At 37.9% G+C, this 16874-nt stretch overlaps 1 protein-coding gene across 7 annotated transcripts in view; it reads left to right on the forward strand.

Annotated features, from left to right (window-relative positions):
* LOC108409201 (multidrug and toxin extrusion protein 2-like) overlaps positions 1-13774 on the forward strand; it is a 63245-nt gene extending 49471 nt beyond the window's left edge. For 5 of the 7 annotated variants that reach the window (XR_012130433.1, XR_012130432.1, XR_012130435.1 and 2 more), the window contains 2 exons: positions 8345-8503; positions 11811-13774. The gene's annotated coding sequence lies outside the window, so the exon portion shown is untranslated. The remainder of the gene's footprint in view (positions 1-8344; positions 8504-11810) is intronic. The other 2 variants (XR_012130434.1, XM_073234735.1) reach the window with 1 other exon arrangement.
* Positions 13775-16874: the final 3100 nt, after the last annotated feature.

The following is a 16874-nucleotide window of genomic DNA, read 5'->3' on the forward strand; positions in this document are numbered from 1 at the left end:
AGTACCTTAGCCCATGAGTGTATAGAGGAAACAGTCTGAAAGTACAGGCCACATTAACAGTGAGTACTTCTGAGTGATGCCATTAGAGATTGTTTTATAGTGAATATGGATTACTTTTACAATCAGGAAAAGCAAAGAATTAGGCAGCAACCTGATTCCCGAAAATTAAAAATTAATGTAGTATCACGTGTTGTCAGGTATGTAAACTGACAGAAACTGAAACCCTAATATACTACTAGCAAAAATGCTAACTTGTACAATCACTTTGGAAAACTGTGAAATTGAAGACAAACAAAGCATATGATTAATTCCATTACTACCATAGACTCTAGAGAAAATTGTCCACATATGTGCCATGATACATGTGCAATATTCATCACAGCATTGTTTCTAATAGCCCCAATAGAAATAACCCAAATGCTTGTCGATGGTAGAATAAATTGCAGTGTATGAAATTCAGTGGGATTCTACATAGAAGGGAAAATGAATGAATTACTGCTCCATACAATAACATGTTTGAATTTTACAAATGTAAAGCTAAGCTAATGTAAGGAACAAAAGATTATGTAAAATGCCCCCATTTAGAAAACTGTAAAGAGCGGGAGGAGCCAAAATGGCATTGTGAGTAGGGCAGTGGAAATCTCCCAAAATCATATATATTTTTAAAAATACAACAAATACAACTATACTTAAAAGAGAGACCAGAGGATATAGTACAACAGCCAGATTGCATCTATGTCTGCGAGAACTCAGTATCTCATGAAGGGGGTAAGATACAAGCTGCGGCCCAGTGGAATGCAAGCGCTCCCCTCACCCCAGCTCCCCGGCAGGAGGGAAGGGGGTAAGATACAAGCCGCGGCCCACTGGAATGCAAGCGCTCCCCTCACCCCAGCTCACTGGCAGGAGGAAAGGAGTCACAGTGGGGAGGGAGTGGAATCATAGGACTGCTAAATAACCAGCCATAGTAATCCACACTGGGAGTGCAGACACACAGTGCATGGTGTGCTGGATATTAGGGAAATGAAAAAGTAAAATCTGCAACCGGGTCCCCGCAGCCAGCTCCCCTGGGACAAAAGAAAAGTGAGTGCTTTTTGAAAGTCTTAAAGTGACAGGGGCCTCACAGCTGGATGGAATTGTCCCAGCACACTCAGACCAGCAGGCTGCGAATCCTGAGGAACTTCAGGCACCTCCAGCCCCCTAACAGGCAGCACATCCCTGAAACCCCTCACAGCAATAACTTTCCCTTTGATTCCGCCTCCGGTGGGGCCCTGCCACAGTGGCTGAGCAGCCTGAGAGTTGCTGCATCTACAGCAGCTGCCCAGAGTCTCCTACCAGAGCACAGCTGCCCAGGCAGGACCCAGAGGCCGCTGCTGGCGTGTGGCTGCCCAGCGCAGGCAGATGAAACCGGAGCAGGGTGCAGAGTGCTGTTCTCAGGAGAGCACACCCATCGCACCTGCCTCACTCTGCAGGCTCTTGGCTACACTGAGGGCTGCTTCTGGTGTGCGGGTAACCAGCAGGCAGCAGAGAGGGGCAAGGCAACCAGCAAGCAGGGACTTTGTTCTCCCAGCTGACACATGCCACCTGCCTACGACTACCTCTATCGCCATGAAAAGGCAGAAGAATATGTTCCAGTTCAGAATTACTCAGACAACCTCCGAGAGTAGGGCCTGGGGAGAAAGATATAACCGATCTTCCTGAAAAAGAACTCAAAATAAAGGTCATAACCATGCTGATGGACCTGCAGAGAAATATGCAAGAGCTAAAGCATCAAGTTAGGAGGGAGAATACAGAAATAAAACAATCTCTGGAAGGACATGAGAGCAGACTGGATGAGGTGCAAGAGACCATTAATGGAATAGAAATCAGAGAGTAGCAATACAGAGAAGCTGAGGCAGAGACAGATAAATGGATCTCCAGGAATGAAAGAATATTAAGAGAACTGTGACCAATCCAAACAGAACAATATTTGCATTATGGGGTACAAGAATAAGAGAGAGAAAAAGGGATAGAAAGTGTCTTTGCAGAAATAATTGATGAAAACTTCCTGAAACTAGGGGAGGAAATGGTCTCCAGATCATTGAAGCCCACAGATCTCTCAATACAAGGGACCCAAGAAGGACAACACCAAGACACATAATAATTAAAATGGCAAAGATCAAAGAAAAGGACAGAGTATTAAAGGCAGCCAGAGAGAGAAAGAAGGTCACCTACAAAGGCAAACCCATCAGGGTGTCATCAGACTTCTCAACAGAAACCTTACAGGCCAGAAGAGAATGGCATGATATATTTAATGCAATGAAACAGAAGAGTCTTGAACCAAGAATAATGTATCCAGCACAATTACCATTTAAATATGAAGGAGGGATTAAAGAATTCCCAGGCAAACAAAAGTTGAGGAAATTTGCCTCCCACAAACCACCTCCACAGGATATTTTAAACGGACTGCTCTAGATGGAAGCACTCCTAAGGCTAAATAGATGTCACCAGAGAAAATAAAATCACACCAAAGAAAACAGACCAACCAAGTTATAACTAAAGGCAAACAATAACATCAATTGTTCACAAAAGCAGTGAAAGGAAACACAAAAGAGTACAGAATAAAACACCTAACACATAAAGAATGAAGGAGGAGCAATAAGAAGGGAGAGAAATAAAGAATCATCAGACTGTGTTTATAATAGCTTGATAAGTGAGTTAAGTTCGATGGTTAGATAGAAAAGATGCTACCCTTGAACCTTTGGTAATCCTGAATCTAAAGCCTGCAATGGCACTAAGAACATATATTTCAATAATCACTCTAAACATAAATGGACTGAATGCACCAAACAAAAGGCACAGAGTAATAGAATGCATAAAAAAGCAAGACCCTTCTATAGGCTGCTTACAAGAGACTCACCTCAAACTCAAAGACATGCACAGATTAAAAGTCAAGGGATGGAAAAAGATATTTCATGCAAACAACAAGGAGAAAAAAGCAGGTTTTACAGTACCAGTATCAGACAAAATAGACTTCAAAACAAAGAAAGTAACAAGAGATACAGAAAGACATTACATAATGATAAAGGGCTCAGTCCAACAAGAGGATATAACCATTATACATATATATATGCACCCAGTACAGGAGGGCCAACATATGTGAAACAAATACTAACAGAATTAAAGGAGGAAATAGAATTCAATGCATTTATTTTAGGAGACTTCAACACACCACTCACTCCAAAGGATAGATCCACCAGACAGAAAATAAGTAAGGACACAGAAGCACTGAACATCACACTAGAACAGATAGACCAAATAGACATCTACAGAACTCTACACCCAAAAGCAACAGTATACACATTCTTCTCAAGTGCACATGAAACACTTTCCAGAATAGACCACATACTAGGCCACAAAAAGAGCCTCAGTAAATTCAAAGAGATTGAAATTCTACCAACCAACTTCTCAGACCACAAAGGTATAAAACTAGAAATAAACTGTACAAAGTAAGCAAAAAGGCTCACAAACACATGGAGGCTTAACAACATGCTCCTAAATAATAAATGGATCAACGACCAAATTAAAATAGAGATCAAGCAATATATGGAAACAAATGACCACCACAACAACACAAAGCCCCAACTTCTGTGGGACACAGCAAAAGCAATCCAGGCTTATTTAAAGAAGGAAGAACCCCAAATGAATAGTCTAAAGTCACAATTACTGAAATTGGAAAAAGAAGAACAAATGAGGCCTAAAGTCAGCAGAAGGAGGGACATAATAAAGATCAGAGAAGAAATAAATAAAATTGAGAAGAATAAAACAACAGAAAAAAACAATGAAACCAAGAGCTGGTTCTTTAAGAAAATAAACAAAATAGATAAGCCTCTAGCCAGACTTACTAAGAGGAAAAGAGAATCAACACACATCAACAGAATCACAAATGAGAAAGGAAAAATCACGATGGACCCGATAGAAATACAAAGAAGTATTAGAGAAAACCATGAAAACGTATATGTTAACAAGCTGGAAAACCTAGAAGAAATGGACAACTTTCTAGAAAAATACAGCCTTCCAAGACTGACCCAGAAAGAAACAGAAAATCTAAACAGACCAATTACCAGCCAAGAAATTGAAGCGGTAATCAAAAAACTACCCAAGAACAAAACCCCCGGGCCAGATGGATTTACCTTGGAATTTTATCAGGCATACAGAGAAGACATAATACCCATTCTCCTTAAAGTTTTCCAAAAAATAGAAGAGGAGGGAATACTCCCAAAGTCATTCTATGAAGCCAACATCACCCTAATACCAAAACCAGGCAAAGACCCCACCAAAATAGAAAACTTTATCCCTGAAGAACGTAGATGCAAAAATACTCAACAAAATATTAGCAAACTGAATTAAAAAATACATCAAAAGGATCATACACCATGACCAAGTGTGATTAATCCCAGGGATGCAAGGATGGTACAACATTAAAAAATCCATCAACATCATCCACCACATCAACAAAAAGAAAGACAAAAACCACATGATCATCTCCATAGATGCTGAAAAAGCATTCGACAAAATTCAACATCCATTCATGATCAAAACTCTCAGCAAAATGGGTATACAGGTCAAGTACCTCAACGTAATAAAGGCCATATATGATAAGCCCACAGCCAACATCATACTGAACAGCGAGAAGCTGAAAGTTTTTCCTCTGAGATTGGGAACAAGACAAGGATGCCCAGTCTCCCCACGTTTATTTGGCGTAGTTCTGGAGGTCGTAGCCACGCCAATTAGACAAAACAAAGAAATACAACCAATTCAAATTGGTAAAGAAGAAGTTAAATTGTCATTATTTGCAGATGACATGATATTGTACATAAAAAACCCTAAAGGCTCCACTCCAAAACTACTAGAACTGATATCAGAATACAGCAAAGTTGCAGGATACAAAATTAACACACAGAAATCTGTGGCTTTCTTATACACTAACAAAGAACCAATAGGAAGAGAAATCAGGGAAACAATTCCATTCATAATTGCATCAAAAAGAATAAAATACCTAGGAATAAACCTAACCAAAGAAGTGAAAGACCTATACCCTGAAAACTACAAGACACTCTTAAGAGAAATTAAAGAGGTCACTAACAAATGGAAACTCACCCCATGCTCTTGGCTAGGAAGAATTAATATAGTCAAAATGGCCATCCTGTCCAAAGCAATATAAAGATTTGATGCAATCCCTATCAAATTACCAAAAACATTCTACAACGAACTGAAACAAATAGTTCAAAAATTCATATGGAAACACCAAAGACCCCGAATAGCCAAAACAATCCTGAAAAGGAAGAATAAATTGGGGGCGGGAATCTCACTCCCCAACTTCAAGCTCTAGTACAAAGCCATAGTAATCAAGGCAATTTGGTACTGGCACAAGAACAGAGCCACAGACCAGTGGAACAGATTAGAGACTCCAGACATTAACCCAAACATATGTGGCCAATTAATATATGATAAAGGAGCCATGGATATACAATGTGGAAAGGACAGTCTCTTCAACAGATGGTGCTGGCAAAACTGGACAGCTACATGTAAGAGAATGAAACTGGATCACTGTCTAACCCCATACACAAAAGTAAATTCGAAATGGATCAAAGACCTGAATGTATGTCATGAAACCATAAAACTCTTAGAAATAAATGTAGGCAAAAATCTCTTGGACATGAACATGAGTGACCTCTTCTTGAACAAATCTCCCTGGGTAAGGGAAACAAAAGCAAAAATGAACAAGTGGGACTATATCAATCTGAAAAGCTTCTGTACAGCAAAGAACACCATCAACAGAACAAAAAGGTGTCCTACATTATGGGAGAATATATTCAGAAATGACAGATCTGATAAAGGGTTGACATTCAAAATATATAAAGAGCTCACACACCTCAACAAACAAAAAGCAAATAATCCAATTAAAAATGGGCAGAGGAGCTGAATAGATAGTTCTCTAAAGAAGAAATTCAGATGGCCAACAGACACATGAAACGATGCTCCACATTGCTTGTCATCAGAGAAATGCAAATAAAAACCACAATGAGATATCACCTCACACCAGTAAGGATTGCCATCATCGAAAAGACAAACAACAACAAATGTTGGCAAGGTTGTGGAGAAAGGGGAACCCTCCTACACTGCTGGTGGGAATGTAAATTAGTTCAACCATTGTTGAAAGCAGTATGGAGGTTCCTCAAAATGCTCAAAATAGACTTACCATTTGACCCAGGAATTCCACTTCTAGGAATTTACCCTAAGAATGCAACACTCCAGTTTGAAAAAGACAAATGCACCTCTACGTTTATCGCTGCACTATTTACAATAGCCAAGATTGGAAGCAACCTAAATGTCCATCAGTAGATGAATGGATAAAGAAGATGTGGTACATATATACAATGGAATATTACTCAGCCATAAGAAAAAAACAGATCCTACCATTTGCAACAACATGGATGGAGCTAGAGAGTATTATGCTCAGTGAAATAAGCCAGGCGGAGAAAGAGAAGTACCAAATGATTTCACTTATATGTGGAGTATAAGAACAAAGGAAAACTGAAGGAACAAAACAGCAGCAGAATCACAGAACCCAAGAAGGGACTCGCGGTTACCAAAGGGAAAGGGACTGGGGAGGATGGTTGGGAAGGGAGGTATAAGAGTGGAGAAAAAGAAAGGGGGCATTACGATTAGCATGTATAGTGTGGGGGGTGCAAGTGGAGGGCTGTGCAACACAGAGAAGACAAGTAGTGATTCTACAGCATCTTACTATGCTGATGGACAGTGACTGTGAAAGCGTATGTGGGGGGGGACTTGGTGAAGGGGGGAACCTAGTAAACATAATGTTCTTCATTATAATTGTAGATTAATGATACCAAAAAAAAGATTATATATATCAATGATACCTTAATAAAAAGAAACACTTAGGCTGAAACTTTAAACGAATATATATATATATATATACGTATAAAATAAAAATTTTTTAGATGTAGTTATGGAAATAGCCAAATTTCCTTGTCATCCCATAATATTTTTATTGTGAACAGTCACCAGATATTTGACTGTGGCTATTTTTAAATTTTCGGTCATTCATACAGTTATTGTGCTCTGAAAGCATTTACAGTCGACTACAGAGAAAATGCTTCATCTTCAAGGAGATTCATGGGAAGGGCCCCAACAAGTACTCTAGAACACAGTTTTCTGATAACTTTAAGATCACACCTCTGATTCATACCAATGCATAAGAATTTCTAGAACTCAAGTGGAAAACTGATGGATCCATAAAGCTGCTAACCTAAGGTACAGGAAAGCAAAAATGTAATTACATGTGACTGAATGAACTGGATGAGGGTGATTATAAATGTTTTCTCCCAGGTTTTATTTATTTATTTATTTGTTTGTTTGTTTGTTTGTTTGTTTATTCATCCATCCATTCATGCATTCATTTATTTATATTAAGGTATCATTGATATACACTCTTATGAAGGTTTCACAAGAAAAACAAAGTGGTTATTACATTCACCCTTAATATTGAGTCCCTCCAAACCCCATTGCAGCCACTGTCCATCAGTGTAGTAAGATGCCACAGAGTCCATATTTGTCTTCTCTGAGCTACACTGTCTTCCCCGTGACCCCTCCACACCATGTGCACCAGTCACGATACCCCACAATCCCCTTCTCTTTGCCTCCCTATCCACCCTCCCATACCCCTCCCCTTTGGTAACCACTAGTCCCTTCTTGGAGTCTGTGAGTCTGCTGCTATTTTGTTCCTTCAGTTTTGCTTCATTGTTATACTCCACAAATGAGGGAAATCATTTGGTATTTGTCTTTCTCTGCCCAACTTACTTCGCTGAGCATAATACCGTCTAACTCCAGAGGATGATTAACGTTTTTATACATTTTTTGTTTGAAGCATTATTAGTTCTTAACATTCTGTTTCCCAAATTTAAGGAAACTTTTTTTCCATAAGCTATCTATAACTCACGGCAAATTGGTATGACTTTTTAAACAAAAATTTAAACATGTATGTCTATCTACTTGATCCCTTCAAAATTCAAAAACTCTTAATGAATTTCTTATTTTCATGGCAATAGAGTTGTTCACATAGGTTCAATAAGAATATCTTCTCCTTAGGGGGGAACCTAGTAAACATAATATTCTTTCTGTAATTGTAGATTAATGATGCCAAAATAAAAATTTAAAAAAAGAGAAAAAAAAATTAGATTGCTAAAAAAAAAAATCCTTTATCTGTTGTTTCGTTTTGTAGCAGTTCCTCCCAGCTTTGGCCACCTGTATGTTTGGTAACTATAACTTTATGTCTTTATCCAAGTGGTTGATGACAGTGCTGACTAGATCTTGACCACCTTTCCAACCTGGACATGGACTGGAGGAACCCAAATTCCAGTCAGAAGCTCAGCTTCACAGCTGATGACTCCATATTGCACCTTCAGTAACTGGAAGGCCACAGTGAACAGAAGAGGAACTTTTGGTTTGTTTCAACAGTTTCAGCCTGCAAAGCACTCAGTGTTGAGTCCTGAGGTCTGATCTTACACAGCCCTTTAAAATGCTTTTGGCTGCAAACAGTAGAAAACTTGACTCCAACTGGAGTAAAATCAACAACTGCATGTAAAATCAAAATTCTCCTGTAAGAGAAGCCAGGGCGATCCTGTCCTCAGGCTCTCCAGCTCTGCTCTCAGATGGGCAACTGCTTGCCCAACTCTCTTTTTGTCATACTGACTCTCTCTCCAATCTCTCTTTTTGTAGGAGTCCCTACATCCTCACAGTTCTCATGGCCAGCAGCGCTGAATGCACGAATAGCAGCAGGGCCTCGGGGTTAGCTCGGATGACCTGACTTGCCTTATGAGCATGTGACTGAAGCATGAGCAGGAGAGGAGGGAGGCTGAATAAAATGGGTTTTCCAGCACAGGAAAAGTGAGCAAATGGAGTAGACCGAGCTGGCACCTGTGTCCACCATGCAGTGGTCGGATAGAGCAGGACTGCTGACCGTGGGGTGCCAGAGAGAGTGACCTACACAGAGCACCTGCAGATAGGGGGGAAGCAGGGCCCTTGTCTGGTTCTGCTTATAGGTTAGCTGACTCCAGTCATTTTGTTGACACAGTTTGGCCACAATGTTCCTTTGAGCCCCTGACATTCGAGTCATCATTTTGTACACACTTCTTTATCTCCTCGGAGGAGGCAAGTTTTGGGTACTTTTTTTTTTTATGCCTATTGCAGTACAAGGGCAGAGTCACCAAAACAACCGCTGTGCAGAGTGGGCCTTCTCTGTCTTCCTTAGCAAGGCCATGTTGTCAGCAATTCAGACAAATCAGTATTTTGTATTCACCTCTATAGTTGGTATTCTCTTAGTATTTATCCAGCAGTGCTGCACTCCTCTTGGGTGAGTGGGCCCATGGGATTTCCAGTGTGCAATCTGGTGATCCGGGTTCAGAACCTGTCAGCCTGAAGCTCTGGGCTTTCCAACAGCTACCCTCTGAGAGTTCTCTATCGGAACTGTTGTCAGGGAACCAGTGGTTAAGTAAATAGAGCGCTGAGCTTGCAGAAAGAAGAGGCTCTAAGAAGGATGATCTGGCCAGACCCACAGTGTCTCCCACAAATGCTGCAAGCTGTCTACATCGGGTAGCCGTAGGGGCAGCCGGTGAATGGTGGTCCATGCAGAGGCTGGGGCTTTGCATTTATAAATGCTAGTTTGAACTCTCAGTCTTTTACACTGTTCATTTATACTGACAAAACCTATTCGCTGGTTTTCTGGGAAGAAACTCAAGGACATTGCAAGCTAGGAGAATATAATCCACAAACATTAGGACATTTCACTGTATTTGGCTCTCAACCTCTTTAGATGCAAAAAGGACACACAATGTCCTTAGTAGGTATTATACCACTCTGGATATGGTTCTCAGATGATCATCTTGTGCCACTGTGAGCACAGGTGTGGGGGCCAGATGCCCCCAGCTCCACATCAGGGTGCCCAGGGACCAAAGAGGCGATGGGCAGTTGGTCTCCTTCCATGGGGGCTGTAGGCTTTTGAATAAAATACAGCCCTTTCAAAATAAAGTACCATCCTTCAAAAGTCATTTTCTTAGAATGCAAATGTTGGAGCCATATTTTATATAAAAATGACATTTTAATAAAATTTGTTCTGAAAAGAGAAAAAAAGAATCTCTTCTTGTAGCAGGACACAATCGAAAACGTTGGTTTATTACCAAGGCTTTGATTGGAATGTCCTATTTGACAATGGTGTATGTACAATCAGATATGATCTGACAGATTTAAGGAACTAGTGTTGATTTTGTAGAATCAATGCTTATAAAGCACCTCGTTGTACTAGTTTGGTGCCTCGCTTATGAAATTCTGAGGCTCACAGGTGAGTAAGGCCCAGAGGCCTTAAAATACATTGAGGACCTTGAGGAAAGTGAAATTTATCAAAATATTTCATGCTGCAGTCAGTCTGATAGCAAATTCTTGGCTTGGTTTCCTAGTCTTGAAATGCTTTTAAAGATCCAATCCAGAGCTCTTTATTGAAAGTCCCAACAAAGCCTACTTGAAAGAACATAAATCACTATTCTTGCTGCACTTATGTAAATAATTGGGCCAGGATAATGAGACTAAGGTTATTTTACAAATTAGTCTTACTATAATTGTAACAGAATGAAAAAGCTTAGCATCTCTGCCTTCATATTGCACCTGTCTACTTTGCTGCCTTAATCTTTGGGTCTAAAGCTTCTGCTCAGCCCTGCACCCTTGCACGTGGGCTCTTTCATCATTAGAATGAATCTTGCTCATGGCCTAAGACTGATGCAACCAGCCCCTTACCCAAAACTCGCCTCCTCCGAGGAGATAAAGAAGTGTGTACAAAATGATGACTCGAATGTCAGGGGCTCAAAGGAACATTGTGGCCAAACTGTGTCAACAAAATGACTGGAGTCAGCTAACCAAGGACAAGGAGTGTCACCACCCTCTTCAGATCCTTGCTGATGTCCAGATGTCTGAGGTCAATTGTTACCTCCTGACCTCAACCCTCTCCTGCTCCCCCTGCTTTCCTAATAAAAAGAAACTTGAAATCAACCCTGAGTTAAGATGTTTTTAAGGACATTAGTCTGACATCATCTCAGTCTGCTGGCTTTCTGAATGAAATCACTTTCCTTACCCCAACATCTTGTCTCTCAATTTAGTGGCATGTACAATGAGTGGCATAAGTCTAGACTCAGTAACATAATGGTGAAAATAACATTTCATAAAAGAGTTACCAGAGATAGAAAGATATGTTTCCCTCATTCCTATGGTTATTAGAATCTAACCCTGTCCAACTATTTTTTTTCAGGTTTTGCTATCTATCAGTACAGTGGTCTGGATCCTGAATTCTTCTAGTTTCCTCCAATATCTAGCTAAAACATTTCTGGTTTTTGTCCCAGCCTTTCTGACTTGAAATCACTAAGAATTAAAACCATCCTTTTCCTGAAATCCTATAAGCTGCAACTAGATGACTTGATAAAAACTTAAGGGGAACCACCACAACAAATTATGTATAGAAAACCTTTATACGTGCTACTGCGTGGGCCACTGAGAAAATTAATTCATTCATTAAATTAACACCGAATACCATAATCAGAGACATTGAAAATGCAAATAGGAAATTCATCAAATTACAAGCGCCATCCTCATTTCATCATCTAAAGATGCTTCAAGCTCAAATCTAGAAATCTTTTTGACTAGCTGCCCTCTGTACTCAAAAACTAGGTTTCTAACCATTAATCTTTATTTTTCTTTTCCTTCCATAGAAATCCTTTTCATTAAATGCCTGACTGCTCACACCATAAAGGAGACCTAAGTGAGATGGATATGCACTCCTACCTGCACTGCTGCCTACCAAATGAGACACAGCTGTTTAACTGAACTGACCTAGTCTCAAGACTAAGAGACTAGTTCAGTGAGATATGGAAAATCTGCCAACTCAGTTGCTACACTGTGAACCTTCCTGGGGAAGTTTCAAAGTGGGGTAGAGGGGAGTGAAGCAGTGGCAAAATATGCCACTTTGGCATAATGGTTATTTTAAACAAAAGGCCTTGTAAAACATCATTATGTTTTCTGTTAGAAAAGCATTAGAAAAGACTTTTAATTTCTGTTTTTCTTCTGAAAAGAGGGCCTAAAAACTCATATGTGGAATATGTCCTACCTTTACCAGGAGAAAAGAAACATTCTTTGATGGGGAGTCAAAACAGAGAAAATTCTATACAGACCGTGATAAAATAATTCTTATCTTCCTTTAGCCTCTCCACATAGTTTGTTACTTTTACACAACCTGGTGTAAAAAGGTGCAGGTTTTGCTACTTCTTTGTGTCTTCATTTCCTTACAAGGGCTCCTTTGTCCATAAAACATATAAATATGTTTTCTCCTGTTAATTCACCTTAATATCAGTTTAATGCTCAGGCCATCTGAAAAATCCTAACAGGGTAGAGGTAAGTTTTTACCTCCCCTACAGAGATGATGACTTCTGAGATACTTAGATATTAGACTGAAAACTCAAGTGTTCTATTTAGTATTTAATTATTTTTATGATCTTTTTGTATTCCAACAGAACTTAACTTTTTTATCAGTTTGTAATGGAGTGTCAGATATGACACCAAAAGCACAAGTGAAAACAACAAAAATTAGATAAACTGGACTGCACTGAAACTAAAAACTTTTGTGCAACACTCAGTAGCAAAAAAACCAAACAATTCACATAAATAATGGGCTTAGTATCAAAGAAGACATACAGATAGCTAACAGATACATGAAAAGTGCTGAACATCACTAATCATTAGGGAAATGCAAAATAAAACCACAATGATTTATCTTCTCACACCTGTTAGAATGGCTGGTATCAAAAAGACAAGAAATAAGTGCTGGCAAGGATGCACTTTGTGGGAATGTAAATTGGTAATGATCACTATCCTTATGGAAAACAGTATGGAGGTTCCTCAAAAAATTGAAAGTAGAGCTACCATATGATCCAGTAATCTCACTTCTGGGTATTTATCCTAAGAAAACAAAAAGACTAACTCAAAAAGTATCTGTATATATTGTTCACACTAAAGGGCTTTGGGGATGTGGAGGAGCCCACAGGGTGGGATGATTGCCAAAAATTAATGTATGTAATCCCAGAACCACACCTGGAATGCTGGATAACACATTCAGATTGGACATGAATGAGCTGGACAGTATGCCAAGGAGAGCAACCAGGATGGAGAAATGGCTGGAAGGTGCCACATGAGGAATGTCTGAGGGACTGGGACAAGAGAAACCCAAGGATGAGTAAAAATAAAACAATATTTGCAGAGCCAAAAAAAAAAGATACCTGTATGTTCACTGCATATCAAAATGGTATCCCCATGTTCATTGCAGCATTATTTATAATAGTCAAGATATGGAGACAGACTGTCCATTGATGGATGAATGGATAAAGGAAAATGCACACATACAAACAGAATGTTACTCAGCCATAAAAAAGACTGATATCTTACCATTTGTGACATGGATGGACCTTGAGGGTGTTATGCTAAGTGAAATAAGTCAGAGAAAGACAAACACTGTATGATCTCACTTATATGTGGAAACTAAACAAAAACAAAACAAAAAACTGAGTTCACAGATACAGAGAACAGATTGGTGGTTTCCAGAGGTGGAGAATGGGGAGGTAGTGGGGTAGGCAAAATGGGTAGGGATTAGAAAGTACAAACTTCTAGCTATAAAACAAGTAAGTCATGGGGATGCAATCTACAGAAGAGGGACTATAGTTAATAATACTGTATTGTATATTTAAAATTGCTGAGTAAATCACAAGGAAAAATTTTCTGAACTATATATAGTGATGTGTGCTAATTTATTGTGATGATCATTTTGCAACACATACAAGTAATCATTAGGTTTATGCCTGAAATTAATATGATTTTATCTAATTTAAGAGGACACTATCAAGAAAGTGAAAACAGAACCTACAGAATTTAGAATGGTAGAATATATTTGCAAACCATACATCTGATGGTCTAGTCCAGAATATATTAAAAACTCTTACAACTCAACAAAACAGAAACAATTCAATTTAACAATGTAAATTGGAGAATAGACATTTCTCCAAAAAAGATATATAGATGGCCAACAAACTATGAAAATTACAACATTAATTACATTAACTAGGAGTGCAAATTAAAACCACGTGAGACACCATTTTACAATCACTAGGATAGTTATTATAAGTATAGCAAAATAATAAAATGATTAAATAAAAATATGATAAAAGATAATATTAGTGAAACCAAAAGTTGGTTCTTTGAAAAGATCAATAAAATCAAACTTTCAGCAAAATGGACAAAGAAAATAGCAAAAGACTGAAATAACTAAAATCAGAAATGAAAATGGAGACACTAATACTGATTCTACAGAAATAAAAAGCAGTATAAGAGCATTATAAAAAATTGCATACTAATCAATTGGATGACCTAAATTAAATGGACCAATTCCTAGAAATATAAAATTTACCAAGACTAAATCATAAAGAAATAGAAATTCTGAGTAGACCTATAATTAGTAAGGAGAATGAATCAGTAATCAAAAATCTCCTGAAAAAGAAATTCCAGGACCTAAATGGCTTCACTGGTGAATTCTACTAAATATCTAAAGAAGAACCTATCCTTCACAAGCTTTTACAAAATCTGAGGAGGAAGAGAGACCCAATTTATTCTATGAAACCAGCATTATCTTGATACAAAACCAGACAAAGACACTATGAAAAAAGAAAACCACAGATCATTATGCCCTGTGAACACCAATGCAGAAATTTCCAAAAAATGCTAGGAAATCAAATTCAGCCACATATTAAAAGGATTATATGACCAATAGGATTTGTTCCTGGAATGTAGGGATGGTTCAACATATAAGTATTTATCAATGTAGTTAGTATACCACATTAACAGAATGGAGGGAAAAAACTCACATGATTGTCAACAATTGATGCAGGAAAAGTGTTTGACAAAATTCAAAAATTTAATTCATTTCCTGATTTAAAAACTCAGCAGAATAGGAATTAAAGGAAACCAGCTTGAATTAAAATGTGTATATATATATATATACATATATATATATATATATGTATATATATATATGTATATATATATATATATGAAAAATATATACATATAGAAAATCCACAACAAATATTATATTCAGGGGTGAGAGACTGAAAGCTTTTCTTCTAAGATCATGAACAAGCAAGGATGCCCACTTTTGCCACTTGTAGTCAACATAGTACTAGAAGTTCTAGTAGAGCAATTAGGGAAGAAAAAGAAATGAAAAGCATCTAAATTGGAAATGAGGAAGTAAAATTATCTCTGTTCAAAAATGATATGATCTTATACGTAGAAAATCCTAAACATGCAAAACAAACTTTTAGACCTGATAAATGAATTCAGTACTGTAGCAGAATACAAAGACAACACCAAAAAAAATCAGTTCTATATACTAACAATAATCTGAAAAGGGAATTATGGAAATTCCATTTACAATAGCATCAAAAAGAATAAAATACTTAGCAATTAACTTAAGCAAAAAGGCAAAAGACTTATACAAGGAAAAATTACAAAATATTGCTGAAAGAAATTAAAGAAAGAAATGGAAGTACATCCCATGTCCTTGAATTGGATGTCTTTTTATTGTTAAAATGGCAATACTACCCAAAGCAATCCATGGATTTAATGCAGTCCCTATAAAAATCTCAATGACATTTGCAGAAATGGAAAAATTCATCTTAAAATTCACATGGAATCTCAAGGGACCCCAAATGGCCAAAACTATGTTGAAAAAGAAAAGTAAAGCTGGGGAATCACATTTCCTGATTTTAAATCTTATTACAAAGCTACAGTAATCAAAATAGTGTGGTGCTGGCATAAACACAGACATATGGACCAATGGAACAGAAAGGAGGGCCCAGAAATAAAACCTTGCATATATGGTCAAATGATTTTTGACAAAGATGCCTGGACCATTCAGGGAGGAAATGAGTCTTTTCAACAAATGGTTCTGGGAAAATGATATCCACATGTAAAAGAATGAGTTGGGCCCTTACCTAACACCATATACAAAAATTAACTCAAAATGGATCAAAGACCTAAATGTATGACTTAAAATTATAAAACTGTTGGAAGAAAATATAAGGCAATGCATCATGACATTGAATTTGGCAGTGATTTCTTAGATGTGATACCAAAGGCACAAATAAATGGCAATAAAAAGAAAGAGACAAATTGGACTTGATGAAAATAAAAATGTTTAGGCATCAGAAGACAGTATCAACACAGTACAAAGGCAATGCTGCCTTATGGGAGAAAATATTTGCAAACCATATATTTGATAAGGGACTAGTATCCACAGTATATACAAAACTCCAAAACTCAACAACTATGAAGAACCAACCTGATTTAAAAATGGGCAAACAACTTAATAGATATATCTCCAAGGAAGATATACAAATGGACAATAAGCACATGAAAAGATGCTCAATATCACTGATTATTAAGGAACTGCAAATCAAAACAATGAGATACCATCTCACGCCCATTAGGATGGCTATTATTTTTTTAAAAAACAAAATTACAGTGAGGATGTAGAAAAATTGGAACACATATACAAAGCTGGTTGGAATATAAAATGGCGTAGCCACTATGGAAAATACTATGGTGGTCCCCCAAAATTATCAAAATAGATTACCATATAATCCACCAATTCCACATTTGGACATGTACTGAAAGAGATTGGAAGCCAAGACTCAGATATTTGAACACTCACATTCATAGCATTATTCACAATA

This window comes from Manis javanica, chromosome 4, assembly GCF_040802235.1.
Source record: "Manis javanica isolate MJ-LG chromosome 4, MJ_LKY, whole genome shotgun sequence".
In the NCBI taxonomy this organism is placed as follows: Eukaryota; Metazoa; Chordata; class Mammalia; order Pholidota; family Manidae; genus Manis; species Manis javanica.